Source organism: Aotus nancymaae, unplaced genomic scaffold (genome assembly GCF_030222135.1).
Source record: "Aotus nancymaae isolate 86718 unplaced genomic scaffold, 86718_ANA_hifiasm-v0.15.2.pri h1tg000062l, whole genome shotgun sequence".
Lineage (NCBI taxonomy): Eukaryota > Metazoa > Chordata > Mammalia > Primates > Aotidae > Aotus > Aotus nancymaae.
In genome coordinates, this window is record NW_026988476.1 from 5,499,272 (window position 1) to 5,515,981 (window position 16,710).

The window sequence follows — 16,710 nt, forward strand, 5'->3', positions numbered from 1 at the left end:
TTGCAGGAACATGGATGAAGCTGGAAATCATCATTCTTGGCAAACTAGCACAGGAACAGAAAACCAAACACTGCATGTTCTCACTCTTAAGTGGGAGTTGAACAATGAGAACACATGGACACAGGTAGGAGAACATCACACATTGGGGTGTGTCAGGGGACAGGGGATAGGGGAGGGATAGCATTAGGAAAAATACCTAATGTAGATGACAGGTTGATGGGAAAAGTACAACCTTCTGGATCTAGCTCAGCCTTCCAGCAAACAGCTCAGTAGCCTCAACATCCATTACTGTATTAAAGAAAGTAGCATCCAATATATAATCTTCAAAATCATAAAGAAAAAAATTTTTTTTTGAGACGAAGTCTTACTCTGTTGCCAGGCTGGAGTATAATGTTGCTATCTCAGCTCAGTGTGACCTCTGCCCCCCAGGTTCAAGCAATTCTCCTGCCTCAGCCTCCTGAGTAGCTGGGATTGTAGGCATGTACCACCACACCCAGCTAATTTTTGTATTTTTAGTAGAGATGGAGTTTCACCTTGTTGACCAGGATGGTCTCGATCTCTTGACCTCGTGATCCGCCCGCCTTGGCCTCCCAAAGTGCTGGGATTACAGGTGTGAGCCACCGTGCCTGGCCCATAAAGAAAATAATAAACTATGCCTAGTATATTTCTTTTTCAGAAGATAGGCAAATTGTGATTTCTTTTTTGAAAATTTGTATTTGCAAAGAAAATCCTAAATTATAACTGTTCTGCATAATTAAGAAATCATAATACTTTTCAGAAAGTTTTTTTTAACACATGATTTTAAGTTTTATTTTTTATCTTGAAATTCATTTATATAACTCCTGGGATTGCATCTGGAGAGTACCTAGTATTCTGCCAGCTTTGGAAAGGGAGGGAAAGCAAGCCTGGCAGAGGCACCCATTCCATTCCCAACTTGCTCCGTAGCTGGCGATTGGAAGACACTCTGCGACAGTATTAAAAAAAAAAGAAATTCATTTATATGAAACATATTTGAACAGTGTTCAGATAAATGTAATATTAGCATATGCAGTGTTTTATTATATAAAATATTCTTATTATAGCTATTAGAAAACATTAACGAGGCACACTCTCTTATAGCATAGTGGGAATGTAGTTAGTTCAGCTTCATGGAGTCAGTTTGGTACTGTATCTATTCAAAATATACAATAATCAGTTCCACTTTCAGAAATCCATTCTGCAGAAATATTTGCACGGGTTCATAAAGATACATAATTTTTGTTATATCTCTTTAATAGCAAAAAATTGGAAATTATATAGAAGCCAGTTGAATACTGGGGGTGAGTTTACAAGTTGAAAACAAAATATATTGGATGATCCCATTAAAAAAAGAATTGCTGTGCATGTGTTTATGTGTATTCATGGAAAAAAAGCCTGGAAGTAGAAATTATCTACTGACCAGTCACTTTATCCTTTATACAGTTATTTATTTTTATAAGTACTTATTATAGTTTTTTTAAAAATTCACACATATTTTAAAGATAAGAAATGAAAATAAATCTAATAGTATAAACTTAAACACTAATGTTTCTGCCATTCTGTAGAATATTAATTCTCAAACTTGAGTTTGAGAAACTCAAAAACAAGCAATTTTAGAATCACATAGGTCTTTTAATGATTCTTAGGGTGGAAATATGTTTTTTTAACTATATATGTGAAACTTATATTAGGAAACTGGAACTTAGTTCTAAGAGTGATATACTCCTTTCATTTTCAAAATAGAAGTTTGTCATGTTTTCATAACCAATAGTTATGTTTTCAAGGAGTTACTTTAGTATTATAATAGTTTAAATTACCTAGAGTATGACTTTTAAAAACATATGCTAATTAGCCCAAGGAGAATATATGAATTCGGAAAAACCTCAGACTTAAAAGTTATTATATATAATATCAAAGCAATGTAAATTGTAAGTTTCTCCCTAGGGAATCTGAAATATCACCCAAACAAGTCACTGTTACTGTGGATTCATGGAAGAAGATCTAAAAATAAATAGATAAACTTGGGCTGTGAATCTTAAAACAACTAATCAGGTAGCAACATTTAAATACTATTTCAGGCCAGGTGTGGTGGCTCATACCTGCAGTGTCAACACTTCGGGAGGCCTAGGTGGGAGGAGCACTTGAGCCCAGGAGTTAGAGACCAGCCTGGGCAACATATTGAGACACCCCCTGCCCCCATCCCTGCTATCTCTACAAAAAAATAAATTTTTTAAAATAAGCCACATCTGTAATCCCAGCACTTTGGGAGGCCAAGGAGGGTGGATCACCTGGGGGCAGAAGTTTCGAGACCAGCCTGCCCAACATGGAGAAACCCAATCTCTACTAAAAATACAAAAAATTAGCTGGGTGTAGTGGCGCACACCTGTAATCCCAGCTACTCAGAAGGCTGAGGCAGGAGAATCGCTTGAACCAGGGAGGTGGAGGTTACAGTGAGCTGAGATTGCATCACTGCACTCCAGCCTGAGCGACAAGAGTGAAATTCTGTCTCAAAAAAATAAAAATAAAAAATAAAAATAGGCCGGGCGCGGTGGCTCAAGCCTGTAATCCCAGCACTTTGGGAGGCCGAGGCGGGTGGATCACGAGGTCAAGAGATCGAGACCATCCTGGTCAACATGGTGAAACCCCGTCTCTACTAATACAAAAAATTAGCTGGGCACGGTGGCGCGTGCCTGTAATCCCAGCTACTCAGGAGGCTGAGGCAGGAGAATTGCCTGAACCCAGGAGGCGGAGGTTGCGGTGAGCCGAGATCGCGCCATTGCACTCCAGCCTGGGTATCAAGAGCGAAACTCCGTCTCAAAAAAAATAATAATAATAAAAATAAAAATAAAAATAAAAAATAAAAATAAAAAGTAGTCCTATCAACTCAGGAGGCTGAGGTAGGGGGAGAATCACTTGAGCCCTGGAGATCTAGGCTGCAGTGAGCCATGATTGCACTGACGCACTCCATCTTGGGTAACAGAGTGAAACCCTGTCTCAAAACATAAATATTTCTATCACATAGGGGAAAGTAAATCTAATCATAACTCCTTAGTTTTAAGGAGTTACATCTGGGTAGTCAAGGCTGATATAAGTGACTTGAGGAAATAAATGTACATTAGTGGATGCCAATCCAGAATTCACACACAAAAAAAAAAAACCACAGAAGAATGGTTCTCGGTTTTTTTCTTCCTATTCATTTTTCATGACATGGCAACTCAGGGAAGTCACCTTGTCCTAGGTCAAACAGTGTGAGGCTGACTACTTTCTTTTGTCATGTATACTTTACCCACTCCTGCCTTGACATGTGTAAGAGTTATGTTTTGTCATGTGACTGCTGGGATAGTCCGCATCACTCAGAATTATTCTTACCAACTGCTAATGAAGTTAATGATCAACTGTCAAGTGGGTTTTTAGTTAAGGGATCCAGGACATAAGTAGCAAGAAGAGTGAAGCCAGGCAAAATTTCTATACTGATTTGGCTTCATAGTCCTTACTTTTCAAATGTCCCAGAAAGAAGCATTCTGCCTAGTGTTTGAAACAAGATTTCCCCAATTGTTGTAGTAGTCAAGTGATCCAGTGTCTTAGAACAGCATTAAAAACACTGTGTTGCCAAGCTCCTGTATCTGTTTTTCTCTGGCAAAATCCTAATGGCAAGTTGATTTTCCATCACTGATGTGTCATTGATAATGTTTGTGTGATAATCATTTCGGGTGTGGTAAGACTGTCTCTGTGAGTCATTATTGTGTATATCTTGCTTCCATGACAGTATTTTAAAACACCCTCCTTGGGAATGTGGTAGGAAGAGGCCACCTATGAAAATATAATATCCATTTTAACAAAAAAAAGTTTAAATATTTGTTGTCAGTAAGGTAAACAGCAATTGCGGAATGAGTAATAAATTTACTTAAACTTTTTAACCTTTTTTAAAGCTATATAAATTATTCTTTCCTAATTATTACAGTGGTAATACTTTATTAATCATAGTTTTCTGGTAATGCTTATTTTAAAACAGCGTTTTTTCCTTTTAAAATTGTTTCTATTTCACAATTTTCACGAATAATAAAGGTTGGTTTTTCTCCCGGGCAAATACAATTAAGATCAGTTGATTAAGATCAGTTCAGATCTTACATTTTTTTTTTTTTTTTTGCAGTGATTTAACATGGCTTTTTTTCTAGATAGTATTAGGAAGGGTACATGGTTTCTTAGAGTATTCACTCTGCCACCTCAAGTGGATACTCCTTATTGATAGATTATTTCTACCCCATTTTGTCTTATGAAAGATGTAAGATGGTTATAATAATGCATACGATACAGAAAATAAAATAAATTTAAAACAAGTTAAAGTTAATGTAAAAAGGATACAAAGGGAAAATAGCTTAGAGAAATAAAAGGTTTAAGGTTGGTGCACAAAATGCATATGGTAAAGTGCTCTATTAATTTGGCTCTAAATTCTGTCAACAAACCTGAAGATAACATGATCACTTAAGAGCAGGGGCTTGTGCTTTTATCTGCTTGCACGTCATTTATAAGTACCTCACACTCTCATCATAAACATTTCTCTTTCCTAAGGAGATTCTCAAAGGAGGTAGGTTGAGAGCAGGAACAGAAGACAGAGATCAGAACTTTGGAGGATGGAGAAGTTTGAAGGAACACCCAATTCTGATATATCTTCTAAAGGAGCTATTTCCACTATAAGACTCATTAATTTATAGGATTCACATAATTCATAAGACTAAATAGAAGCAAATTGTTCAGAGAATGTACCATTATACCTAATATTGAAACCAAAGGGATTTTTCCTGTGGACCCTCATAGGGCAGGGTCATGTGGGCACTCTGAGTGCTATTTACACGTTCTTGTTACGAGCAGGTGAATGGATTGTGTAAGCATCAGCAGTAAAGGAGTCAGGAGAACAGTGGGTGAGCTTGAGAGAGGCTTCTGAAAGTACTGAACAGGCCTCAATAACTTATCAATAACTAATGCTATGAGGTTGGTCAGAAGACTAAATAGGAGGACTCCTGCCCTATGACCCTTTTGGAAAATAAATTTTTAAGCTGATTTTTCATTCAGATCCATAGTAATCCACAGCAGTGCTAGACCTTGTTTTAAAATTTTATAATTATAATTTCATTGCAGTTTTTTTTAAAAGTTTGGTTACAAAAAGAAGTATATGTCCCTAATATTACTGCTGTGTAGTAAGCACTCTGAAGAGGTACTTACGTGAGTTCTGGTATCAGAATTGCCTTTGATGTCTATTAGATAATTATAGTGATGGCTGGGCACTGTAGCTCACTCCTGTAATCCCAGCACTTTGGGAGGCCAAGGTGGGTGGATCACAACGTCGAGAGATCGAGAACATCCTGGCCAACATGGTGAAACCCCGTCTCTACTAAAAATACAAAAGTTAGGCTGGGTGCCGTGGCTCATGCCTGTAATCCCAGCCCTTTGGGAGGCCAAGGCAGGTGGATCACCTGAGGTCAGGAGTTCGAGACCAGCCTGACCAACATGGTGAAACCCTGTCTCTACTAAAAATACAAAAAATTAGCTGGGCATGGTGGCAGGTGCCTGTAATCCCAGCTACTCCAGAGGCTGAGGCAGGAGAATTGCTTGAACCTGAGAGGCGGAGGCTGCAGTGAGCCGAGATCATGCGATTGCACTCCAGCGTGAGCAACAAGAACAAAACTCCATCTAAGAAAAAAATACAAAAATTAGCTGGGCATGGTGGCACGTGCCTATAGTCCCAGTTACTTGGAAAGCTGAGGCAGGAGAATTGCTCGAACCTGGGAGGTAGAGGTTGCAGTGAGCCAAGATTGCGCCACTGGACTCCAGCCTGGCAACAGAGAGAGACTCCGTCTCAAAAAAAAAAAAAAAAAAAAAATGTATAGTGAGTACTTGTTATAGTTTGAATGTGTCCACTCCACATTCATGTTGAAACCTAATTCTCAGTGTATCAGTATTAAGAAGTGAGGTCTTTAGGAGGTGATTAGGTCATGAGGGCTCTGCCCTCATGGATGGGATTAGCACCCTTATAGAAAGGCTTGAGGGAGTGAGTTCAGTCCTTTTTTCTTTCTGTTCCTTTTGCCTCACTGTGTGAGGACACAGTGTTCAAGGTGTCATCTTGGAAGCAGAGACTTATGGCCTTCACCAGATGGAGAACCTGCTGGCACCTTGATCTTAAAATTTCCAGCCTCCAGAACTCTGAGGAAACAAATTTCTGTTCTTTATAAATCACCTACTCTCAGGTGTTTTGTAGGAACAGACTGAGACTGTACTATTACTTTAATGTGAGAAAGGCAGCTTGCAAAGTCAACCTGACATTATTTAATTTAATCAATCTTACCTAGACCATAAATACCTAGAAACTGCTTATACATGTAAAGTTATAGAATTAATTTAAATGGAAACTTTCTAATTATAATAGATCTCTCCATGTTATGGTATGAAAACCTGTGTTATGTCAGGAAATCTTCTGTTGTGTCAGGAAAATCTCCTGAAAATTTTCTTATCTGTTGAGGAAAGAGATAACAGGTAATCTTATTGGGTTTAAGCTTGGAGGAAAAATGGAAACAGCAATTCCTCTTCAAATGGCCCAAAATAATCATGCAAGATAAAAACACAGTATTTTGACAGTATTAATATTTTACCGAAAACCTTGAAGGTGAAAATCCCAAAAGCCATGACAATTTCATGGTTGTGAAAATATTAAGTATGCAGAATTCTTAATTACTCTCCAGTATTTTGTTTTAGCATTTCCATTTCTTATAGCTCATTTAAATAATATTTTAAAATTAGTGTTTTTTATATATTTATACACACACACACACACACACACACACACACACATATATATATATGTATTTTTTTTAGAGATGGAATCTTGCTCTGTTGCCCAGGCTAAAGTGCAGTGGCATGATCTCTGCTCACTGCAACCTCTTCCTCTGTAGTTCAAGCAATTCTCCTGCCTCAGCCTCCCAAGTAGCTGGGAATACAGGTGTGTGCCGCCACGCCTGGCTAATTTTTTGTATTTTAGTAGAGACGGGGTTTCACTGTGTTGCCCAGGCTGATCTCGAAGTCCTGAGCTCAGACAATCCACCCACCTTGGCCTCCCAAAGTGCTAGGATTACAGACATGAGCCACCACACTCAGCCTAGTGTTAGATTATTTTAATTAATAAGATAATTCTTCAGGAAGAACTGACTTTCATGATATTTCTTCATCTCATCTGAGAAAATTATATATATAAGTTATATATATATAGTAGATTTTAAAGTTTTTTTACAGTAAGACTTTTATTTTTAATAATTTTAGATTTATAGAGAAGTTTCAAAGATAGTAGAGTTCTCATATACACCACACCCAGTTTTTTCTATCACTAACATAGTAGTATGGTACATTTGTCAAAATTAGTGAACCAATATTGATATATTATTATTAACTTAATCCATAGTTTATTTAGATTTGCTTATTGTCTTTGTTCTCTTCTGGAATCCCATCCAGGATACCATATTACATTTAGTCATTTTGTTTCTTTAGGCATCTCGTTCCTATGACAGTCACTCAGACTTTTCTTCAGTTTTGATGAAGAAATTGACAATTTTGAGAATAATGGTCAAATATTTTGTAGAATGTTCCCTCAGTTGGGATTTTTATGTTGTGTTTTTCATAATTAGACTGCAGTTGTGGGTTTGGGGTAGGAAGACCACAGAGGTAAAATGCCATTCTTGTCATATCATATCAAAAGTAGATAGTATCAGCATGACTTATCACTGTTGATGTTATCCTTGATCACCTGGCTAAGGAAGTTTTGTCAGCTTTCTCAACTGTAAAGTTACTCTTTTTTTCCCCTTGCCATATTGTACCCTTCAGAAGGAAGTCACTATGTGCAGCCCTTAGTTAAAGAGCTGGTGGGGGGAGTTATGTTTCACTTCCTTGATGGTAGAGTATTTACATAAATTATTTGGAATTCTATGCAGGAAATTGTCTGTTCTACCTTATTTACTTATTTATTTATGGTAGTATGGACTCATGGATATTTATTTTTAATACTTTGAGTTATAATCTAATACTGCTTTATTTTGTTGCTCACAGTGTGTTATACTTTTGGCCATTGCCAGCTTTTTGTTCCTGTAGGTGTTTTTTGTTTGTTTTAGTACGTCCTTACTCTCTGGCACTTAAAAATGCCTCATTGTATACAAAATTTTATTTATTATTTATTTATTTACTTACTTTGAGACCGAATCTCTCACTTTATGGCCCAGGCTGAAATGCAGTGGCACGATCTTGGCTCACTGCAACCTCTGCCTCCCAGGTTAAAGTAATTCTCATGCTTCAGCCTCCTGAGTAGCTGGGATTACAGGTGTGCACCACCAGGTCTGGCTAATTTTTGTATTTTTAGTAGAGATGGGGTTTCACCATGTTGACCAGGTGGGCCTCAAAGTCCTGACTTCAGGTGATCTGCCCACCTGGGCCTCCCAAAGTTCTGGGATTACAGGCATGAGTCACTGTGCCCAGCCACAAAATTATTTTTTAAAAGCTAAAAAACATGATCATTAGGTAGGCTCTTCCAGTTGTCTTTGAAAGAAAAATGCTATTCCTGTTTGTTATTATTGAGGGCAATTAAAGGAAATGTGTTACTACTACCTAGTGTCACAAGTTTGCCCAGTCACCTTATGATTTTCTTTTCAGGGGTTAATCTTATTTGTGGGTTGTCTGTTTGGAGGATTAGCATGTATTTTTGATTTTTGTTTTTGTTCTTCCTTAGCAGTGCAGTAGGAAGGGCACAGATAAAAGGAGAAATGTAAACAATTAGTATAAACTTATTTAGAGCAGCTCTCCTATTGTCTCATGTGATCAAAAGGTGGGTTTTTGTGGTTTGGTTTTTTTTTTTTTTAGAGACAGGGTTTCTTTCTATCACCCAGGCTGGAATATAGTGGCAGGATTATAGCTCACTTCAGCCTTGAACTCCTGGACTCAAGCTGTCCTCCTGCCTCAGCCTCCTGAGTAGGTAGGACAACAGGCATGTGGCACAATACCTGGCTAATTAAAAAAAATTTTTTTTTTGCAGAGCTGGAGTCTTGCCATGTTGCCCAGGCTGGTCTTGAACTCCTGGCCTTAAGCAATCTCCTCACCTTAGCCTGCCAAAGTGCTGGGATTACAGAGATGAGCTAGGGCACTTGGACTGAAAAGTGGTTGTTAAAACTCAACTGATAGCACTAGTTACCTCCAAAGGGGAAGTTTAAATAAAATGTTCGTTTTCAATATTATGTATTTGTATAGTGTTAATTTTTTTAATAACAAAGTTTTTTTACATCTGGAAAATATATAAAGGTTTATTTTTAGAGTTACTGGAAATGCAAAGAAAAGGACTTACCCTTTCTGTGATTTGAAATACTTTAGAACTTGATAACTTTTTTCCATACTTGATGCACTCAAAAGTTTTGATTATTTTACATTAATTTTGTTTAGCTGTGCCTGTTTTTCACTAGTTTAGCTGTACTAATGAAATTGGCACTTCTGCCCAATTATTTTTATTTAATTGCAGTGATCACTTTAGCATTTGAAGAGTTCAAGATCAGCCTGGGCAACGTGGCAAAACCCCGTCTCTACAAAAAATACAAAAATTAGCCTGGTGTGGTGGTTGGCTTCTGTATTCCCAGCTACTTGGGAGGCTGAGGTGGGAGGATCACTTGACCCCAGGAAGTGGAGGCTGCAGTGAGCCAAGATCATGCCACTGCACTCCAGCCTGCACGACTCTGTCTCAAAAAAATAAAAATTGAAAGTCCAGATTTTAGTCTAAGGATGTTCTTTTAATGGAACCAATCATTTTATTATTGCATTGAGCAATAACAACAAAAAATTCTCCTGTGAAGATAAAGCAAGAACATCCTAAGGTTGTTTATTGAATTGGTTCGTTAAATTCTGAACCACTAAATATGTACATATTGTATAGTTATCTTGAGCTTTGTATTTCACAAATGGTATCTGTTATCTCCTTTAATCTGGCAACCACAAAAAACTTCCTGCAGAGGAACAGTTTGTCTTTTTAAGTAATACTCTGCTTATTTACCTTTCTCCTTCAATTTTTTTTTCTTCCACTTTAAACCTTTGTCAAAGGTGATACTCATTGTCACATGGCCATGTTACTGGAAAGTAGTGTTGGGAAAAGCTTTGAGAAAAAATGAGAAAAAAAATTTTTTTTTCTGCTTGAGAAAGAAAATAGGTCAATGAGACCACAAGACCTAAATTTAGTTTTATGTGCTCAAATTGAAGACATATGTCAAGACTCCTGCCTCCCTAGTTACAAAGTTACCACCTAAGAATACTGTTCAATTTCTTTAATGAATCACATTCTAGTTACGTTATTATTTTAATATACATTTGTAAAGATATTGCTATGCTGCAAAGTTACCAAATTTATTTAGCCTGTCTGCAGTGACTACAACTACATTGATCTGAACATCCTAATCATTTTATTCACCAAATATTTTTTGAGGGCCTCCTTGTTTTAAGGCCTTACACTTGGTGTTTCGGAAGTACAAAGGTAAAAGAAGCATAGTCTTTATCCTTAAGAGTTTTATAATCTCTTGGGGGAAATAAGAAAAAAAGATAAATATCTGTAGTAGAAGACATATCAGCAACATGTTCATTGTACCAGTAACTCTATATACAAGAACTGCAAGTAACATTTCTTAGATTTTCTGGTAGTTCAGACTAGTCTTTCTGTCCAGTTGTTCAAAAATATTAAGCCTTTATGGTATTTCCAGTTAACTTATTCGTAATAGCCCCAACATCTTTTGCCTTTTTTAACTAACATTTATTAAGAATTTCACGTGTACCAGCAACTGTTCTGAGTACTTTATACACATCTCATTTAATCCTCTCAGTAGTCTAATGTATTATTTTTATTTTACAGATATAAAAACTGAAAGTTAGAGAAGTCAAGATACTCACCCATGATAAATTCAGAGCTAGTAAATATCAGAGTTGGGATTCAAACCCAGATTTTCTATGCCAGAACCTGAGCTTAATGATACTATTATTTTCTCTCTATATAGGGTTTGTCACATCTTCTCTATTTCTTAAAAAAAAATTTACAGTTTTTTTTTTTTTGAAACGGAGTCTTGCTCTGTCGCACAGGCTGGAGTATAGTGGCACCATCTTGGCTCACTGCAACCTCCACCTCCCTGGTTCAAGAAATTCCCCTGCCTTAGCCTCCCACGTAGCTGGGATTACAAGGCACACGCCACTATGCCTGGGTAATTTTTTTGTATTTTTTTTTAGTAGAGACAGGGTTTCACACGTTGGCCAGATTGGTCTCAAACTCCTGACCTCAGGCAATCCACCCGCCTCAGCCTTCCAAAATGCTGGGATCACAGCCATGAGCCACTGCACCTGGCCTACTGTTTTAAACATAAAGACAAGGTTTCACTATGTTGCCCAGGCTGGTCTTGAACTCCTGGGCTCAAACAATCCTCCCTCCTTGGCCTTCCATAGTGTTGAGATTAAAGGCATGACCCACTATACCCCATGAAAGAAAAGTTATTAATGGTTTTTGTTTTAATTGGGTATTTAAATGTTTTTGAAGTAGAAAATATTCAATCTAGCCAACAACTCAAGTTTGTACTATCACCATGGTGGCTTCGTACACACAGTTTTGTTTTGTTTTTTCTGCACACCTCTCAGGGATAAAAATGTAGCTTTTTCATTTGGCTAATTTCTTCTCACCTTCCAGGTCTCAACTTGGGGGTCCTCTCCAGGAAGACTTCCCTAATCTCCATCCCATCCCTGCCACCAAATCCTCTTCAGTCTGGGCGCTTGACCACTCCTCTGTTCTCTCTAAGAAACCTATTATAATCTTTCATAACACCAGTCACACCATTGCAAAGATCTCAGCTCCTTGACAGCAGGGACTGTTCTTTGTTTTAGAAATCACAACATCCAGCACAGTGGTTGGCATGTCATAGGTACAAAAAAAAATGTTGAATGAATGAATGTTTCAGACTTAAAAAGGAGTCACTTGGTGATTCCTTTTATTCTGTTTTGCCACCAAACATGACTCGTGATAGAGTGCTGCTTATGGTGGACATTATCCCTTTTTGATCCTCTAGTCTTTCTGGTAAAGAAGGTGTGTTTTCCATATCCCTGAATCCTTGAGGTCATTAGCTGGGAGAGGAGTGAGGGAATGCTGTTAGTGAATTCCGAGTGAGGTAGAGGACGCTGTTATTCTGCTTCCGTTTTCTCCTGGTGAGAACGTGGCCAAGCTTTAGAGTTTGAAGGAAGATAATCACGATAACATTAAACCCCAGAGATTATCAGTAGTAGTTCACTGTTTACTGGTTGGGACTTCTATTTTAACTACTGGCCAGGTCTACTCTGTTCAGAACCATAGCTGTTTTTGTTTTTGTTTTTGTTTTTTTTGAGACAGAGTTTTGCTCTGTCGCCAGGCGCCAGGCTGGAGTGCAGTGGCGTGATCTTGGCTCACTGCAACCTCTGCTTCCTGGATTCAAGCAATTCTCCTGCCTCAGCCTCCCAAGTAGCTGGGACTACAGGCGCACGCCACCACGCCCAGCTAATTTTTGTATTTTTAATAGAAACGGGGTTTCACCATGTTGGCCAGGATGGTCTTGATCTCTTGACCTTGTGATCCACCCGCCTCAGTCTCCCAAAGTGCTGGGATTACAGGCGTGAGCCACCGCGCCCAGCCCCCCCATAGCTGTTTTATACAGCTTTATATTCCCACCAACCACTGCCAGGTTTAAACTTTGTAACTCAAGATGATAGATCATTCCTAAGTGTTCACTTCTAACCTGAAATCATCTTCACTATTCTAAGTCTATAGACTAGCAACATCATATATCAGAAGGCAGGAGAACTGCACACCATCCCACCACCACTATTTATTGACTGGGTGAACCTCTCTGGGCCTTAATCATCTCCTTTCTAAAGTGGGAGTGCTAAGATTTTACGTTCCTGATACCATGTGGCTAAACTGGATTGTTTGTCAAGGTCCATTCCATTTCCATTTTAAGATGCAAAATTTATATGAAATATTCATTGTGTTCTAATGCTTACTTAGAAGGATGATTGGAAGTTTTCTTCTCTGTAGAGACTGCACATTTATCATTTCTTTTCAATTTAGCAGTTGAAATCTTAACATGTAAACTTATTACATTCAGGGTTGTGATTTTAACCCCTACATTTTCCTTCTTCTAGGATTATTAATATGACATGGAGGCCTCTCTTTTTAAATTTTTCTTCCCAAGGTGAAGAAAAATTTATGTATGTATGTAAGTATGTATGTGGAGTCTCACTCTGTCTCCTGGCTGGAGTGCAGTGGTGCTATCTTTGCTTACTGCAACCTCCACCTCCCAGGTTCAAGCGATTCTCCTGCCTCAGCCTCCCAAGTAGCTAGGACTTAGGCGCATGCTATGACGCCTGGCTAGTGTTTTGTATTTTAGTAGAGATGGGGTTTCACTATGTTGGCCAGGGTGGTCTCGATCTCCTGACCTCATGATCCACCTGCTTTGGCCTCCGAAAGTGCTGGGATTATAGGCGTGAGCCACTGCCCTTGGCCAAAAAATTTATTTATTTATTTAGTTAGTTAGTTAGTTAGTTATTTTACCATCCTTTTAATAGTAACTTTTATATAAATCCAGTATATCTTAATTCTGATTAGCCATACTTCAAGAGCTCAGTGATAGTAATAGGTAGCTAGTGGCTTCCATATTGAACAGCAGTTCTAGACCTTCAAACATAAGGACTGCATTCCTCCTCATAAATTTCCATATTCTGTATATACTGAGTTAGCAGCCAAATTTCCTAATAAATGCAAAAGAAGTAGCGATGTTCATCACAGCAAGCCCTTTATACTGTTTCATGTTGAGGTCAGTTTTAATTTTAGTTTCCTTGTCAGAAGCTTCTTAGGATTTTGTTTTCCTTTAGTCATTTCTCTTGATTTCTTTTTTGTTTTGTTTTTTTGAGACAGGGTCTCTGTCTGTTGCCCAGGCTGGAGTGCAGTGGCTGCAACCTCTCCTTCCCAGGATCAAGTGATTCTCCTGCCACAGCCTCCCGAGTAGCTGGGATTATAGGCTGTGCCACCATACCTGGCTAATTTTTGTATTTTTGATAGAGATAGAGTTTTACCATGTTGGTCAGGCTACTCTCAAACTCCTGACCTCAGGTAATCCGCCCTCTTCAGCCTCCCAAAGTGTTGGGATTACAGTCATGAGCCACCTCGCCCAGCCTCTCTTGATTTCTTGACATATATGCTCAGTTGAATTACATTCTCTCTAGTAACGTTGAGTTATTTTATTACTGGTCGTCCATCCTTCCTCTAGTTTCATACCCCACCAGTATATCTTCTCTTATTTTTGCTAGAATATTCTCTCTAAATGAGATAAGATCTTTAAGTTTCTCTTGCAAAAATAAAAAACACATGCTAGTGTTAAAATATTAATCAGCATAGTATTGTAAAAATTAAAACTAACAGTAAAATTGTTCTGTGCCCTAATTGTGGTGGTCATAAAACTGCACACATACTCACAAATGGAAAAAAAGAACTTGATTAGGCATTATGAATTGAAGTTTTTACTCTTTTTGGCTAGAAGAAAGACCTTTGGCTGAGTTACTGGAAAAATATTCCTACCTATAAAGTGTAAACTCAGTCCCCAGTAATTATTTGTCAAAAAACATGTATATTCTTCTTTTCTCCACTAACAAAATGGTTAATTTTGGATCATGACTATGTTTCATCTTATTCTCTGTTTTGAATTATATTTCATCAAGAAAATGAGGTAAAAGTCATATAAAATATACCTGACTTCAGATACATCTTTGTTGTTTTTGTTTTTAACTTTTAGTTTGTAGTTGTGAGTTTTAATCAGCCCATAGAAAAAGATTTATACAGGGAAGTCAGCAGGAGTGGCAAGAATAGCTAGTATTCTGACAGTGGCAGAATTTTGCAGGAAGATGCTCATGTTGATAAGTATCAGTTATCTTGAAAATCAACACATGTGACTAGCTAGAAATACCTAAGTTGCCTAATTTAGTTACTAGATAAATGATTTAGATATCTGGAATACTGAGATATGCCTGCCGGGCTTCTGGAGAAGTTTTCTTTTTCTTTTCTTTTTTTTTTTTTTTTTTTTTGAGGCAAGGTCCCTCTCTGTTTCCCAGGCTGGAGTGCAATTGTATGAAATGGCTCACTGCTGCCTTGATTTCCCAGACTCAAGCCATCCTTCCACCACAGCCTCCCAAGTAGCTGAGACTATGGGTGCATGCTATCACACCTGGCTAATTTTTTAAAATTTATTTTTTGTAGAGACACAGGGCCTTACTGTGTTGCCCAGGCTGGTCTTGAACTGCTAGGCTCAAGCAATCCTTCCACCTCAGCCTCCCAAAGTGTTAAGATTACAGGTGTGAGGCACCACACCTGGTCAAAACAGTTACTGTAGGGTACCATAGTGGAACTGGTGAACATTTTTTAGTGGATAACACTATAGAGATACTTTTAAAGTTTTTCATATATTACCTGTTTTATTGTCTTCTCAGCACTTCTCAAATACCTTATTTATTTGTTTCTGTTTATTAACAGCTTTCTACCTCTGAAGCACGCAAGTTTCATGAGAGCCAGAGGTCTTGCCTCTTTTACTTACTGCTGTGTCCCCAGCACCTAAAACCATGCTTTGCATATAATAGCTACTCAGTAAATATTTGCAGAAGAATAAATGATTCTTGTTTTTATAGATTCATCAATAGACAACTATCAGCCAAGAAGTACAGATATACTGTACAGATATCGCAAGGTTGGTTCCAAACCACTGCAATAAAAAGAGTCACACAGGTTTTTTGGTTTCTCAGTGCATATAAAAATTATGTTTGTATTGTACTGTAGTCTATTATGTGTGCAACAACATTATGTCTGAAACTAATGGACATACCTAATTTAAAAATACTTTATTGCTAAAAAATGTTAAAATCATCTGAGCCTTCAGGGCATCCTAATATTTTTTTCTGGTGGAAGGTCTTGGCCTCAATATTGATGGCTGCTGATCAGGGTGGTTGTTGCTGACAGTTGGGGTGGCTGTGGCGATTTCTTTTTTTGTGTGTGATGGAGTCTTGCTCTGTCACCCAGGCTGGAGTGCAGTGGCGTGATCTTGGCTCACGGCATCCTCCACTGCCCAAGTTAAGCGATTCCCCTGCCTCAGCCTCCTGAGTAGCTGGGACTACAGGCGTGTGCCACCATGCCCAGCTAATTTTTTTGCATTTTAGTAGAGACAGGGTTTCACCATGTTTGCCAGGATGGTCTCTATCTCCTGACCTCGTGATCTGCCCACCTCGGCCTCCCAAAGTGCTGGGATTATAGGTGTGAGCCACCACACCCAGCGGCGATTTCTTAATTACAACAATGAAGTTTGCTGCATTGATTGACTCTTCCTTTCACAAAAGATTTCTCTGTAGCATGCAATGCTGTTTGATAGCATTTTTACCCACTGGAGGACTTCTTTGAAAGTCAGCGTCAGTCCTCTTAAACCCTGACACTTGCTGTATCAACTAAGCTTATGAACAATTCCATATCCTTTATCATTTCAACAATGTTCATAGCATCTTCCCCAGGAGCAGATTTAGATTCTGTCTCAAGAAACCATTTTCTTTGTTTCTCCATAATAAGCAGCTCCTCATAGTTCAAGTTTT

The 16,710-nt window shown here is 38.2% G+C and overlaps 1 protein-coding gene and 1 non-coding gene across 4 annotated transcripts in view; both read left to right on the plus strand.

The window, feature by feature from the left end:
• PRORP (protein only RNase P catalytic subunit) overlaps positions 1-16,710 on the plus strand; it is a 163,516-nt gene that overhangs the window by 71,807 nt on the left and 74,999 nt on the right. The gene's annotated exons all lie outside the window — the stretch shown is intronic.
• LOC135270472 (small nucleolar RNA SNORA7) lies at positions 837-975 on the plus strand. The gene has a single exon (XR_010338646.1). It is a non-coding gene; the product is annotated as a small nucleolar RNA SNORA7 (small nucleolar RNA).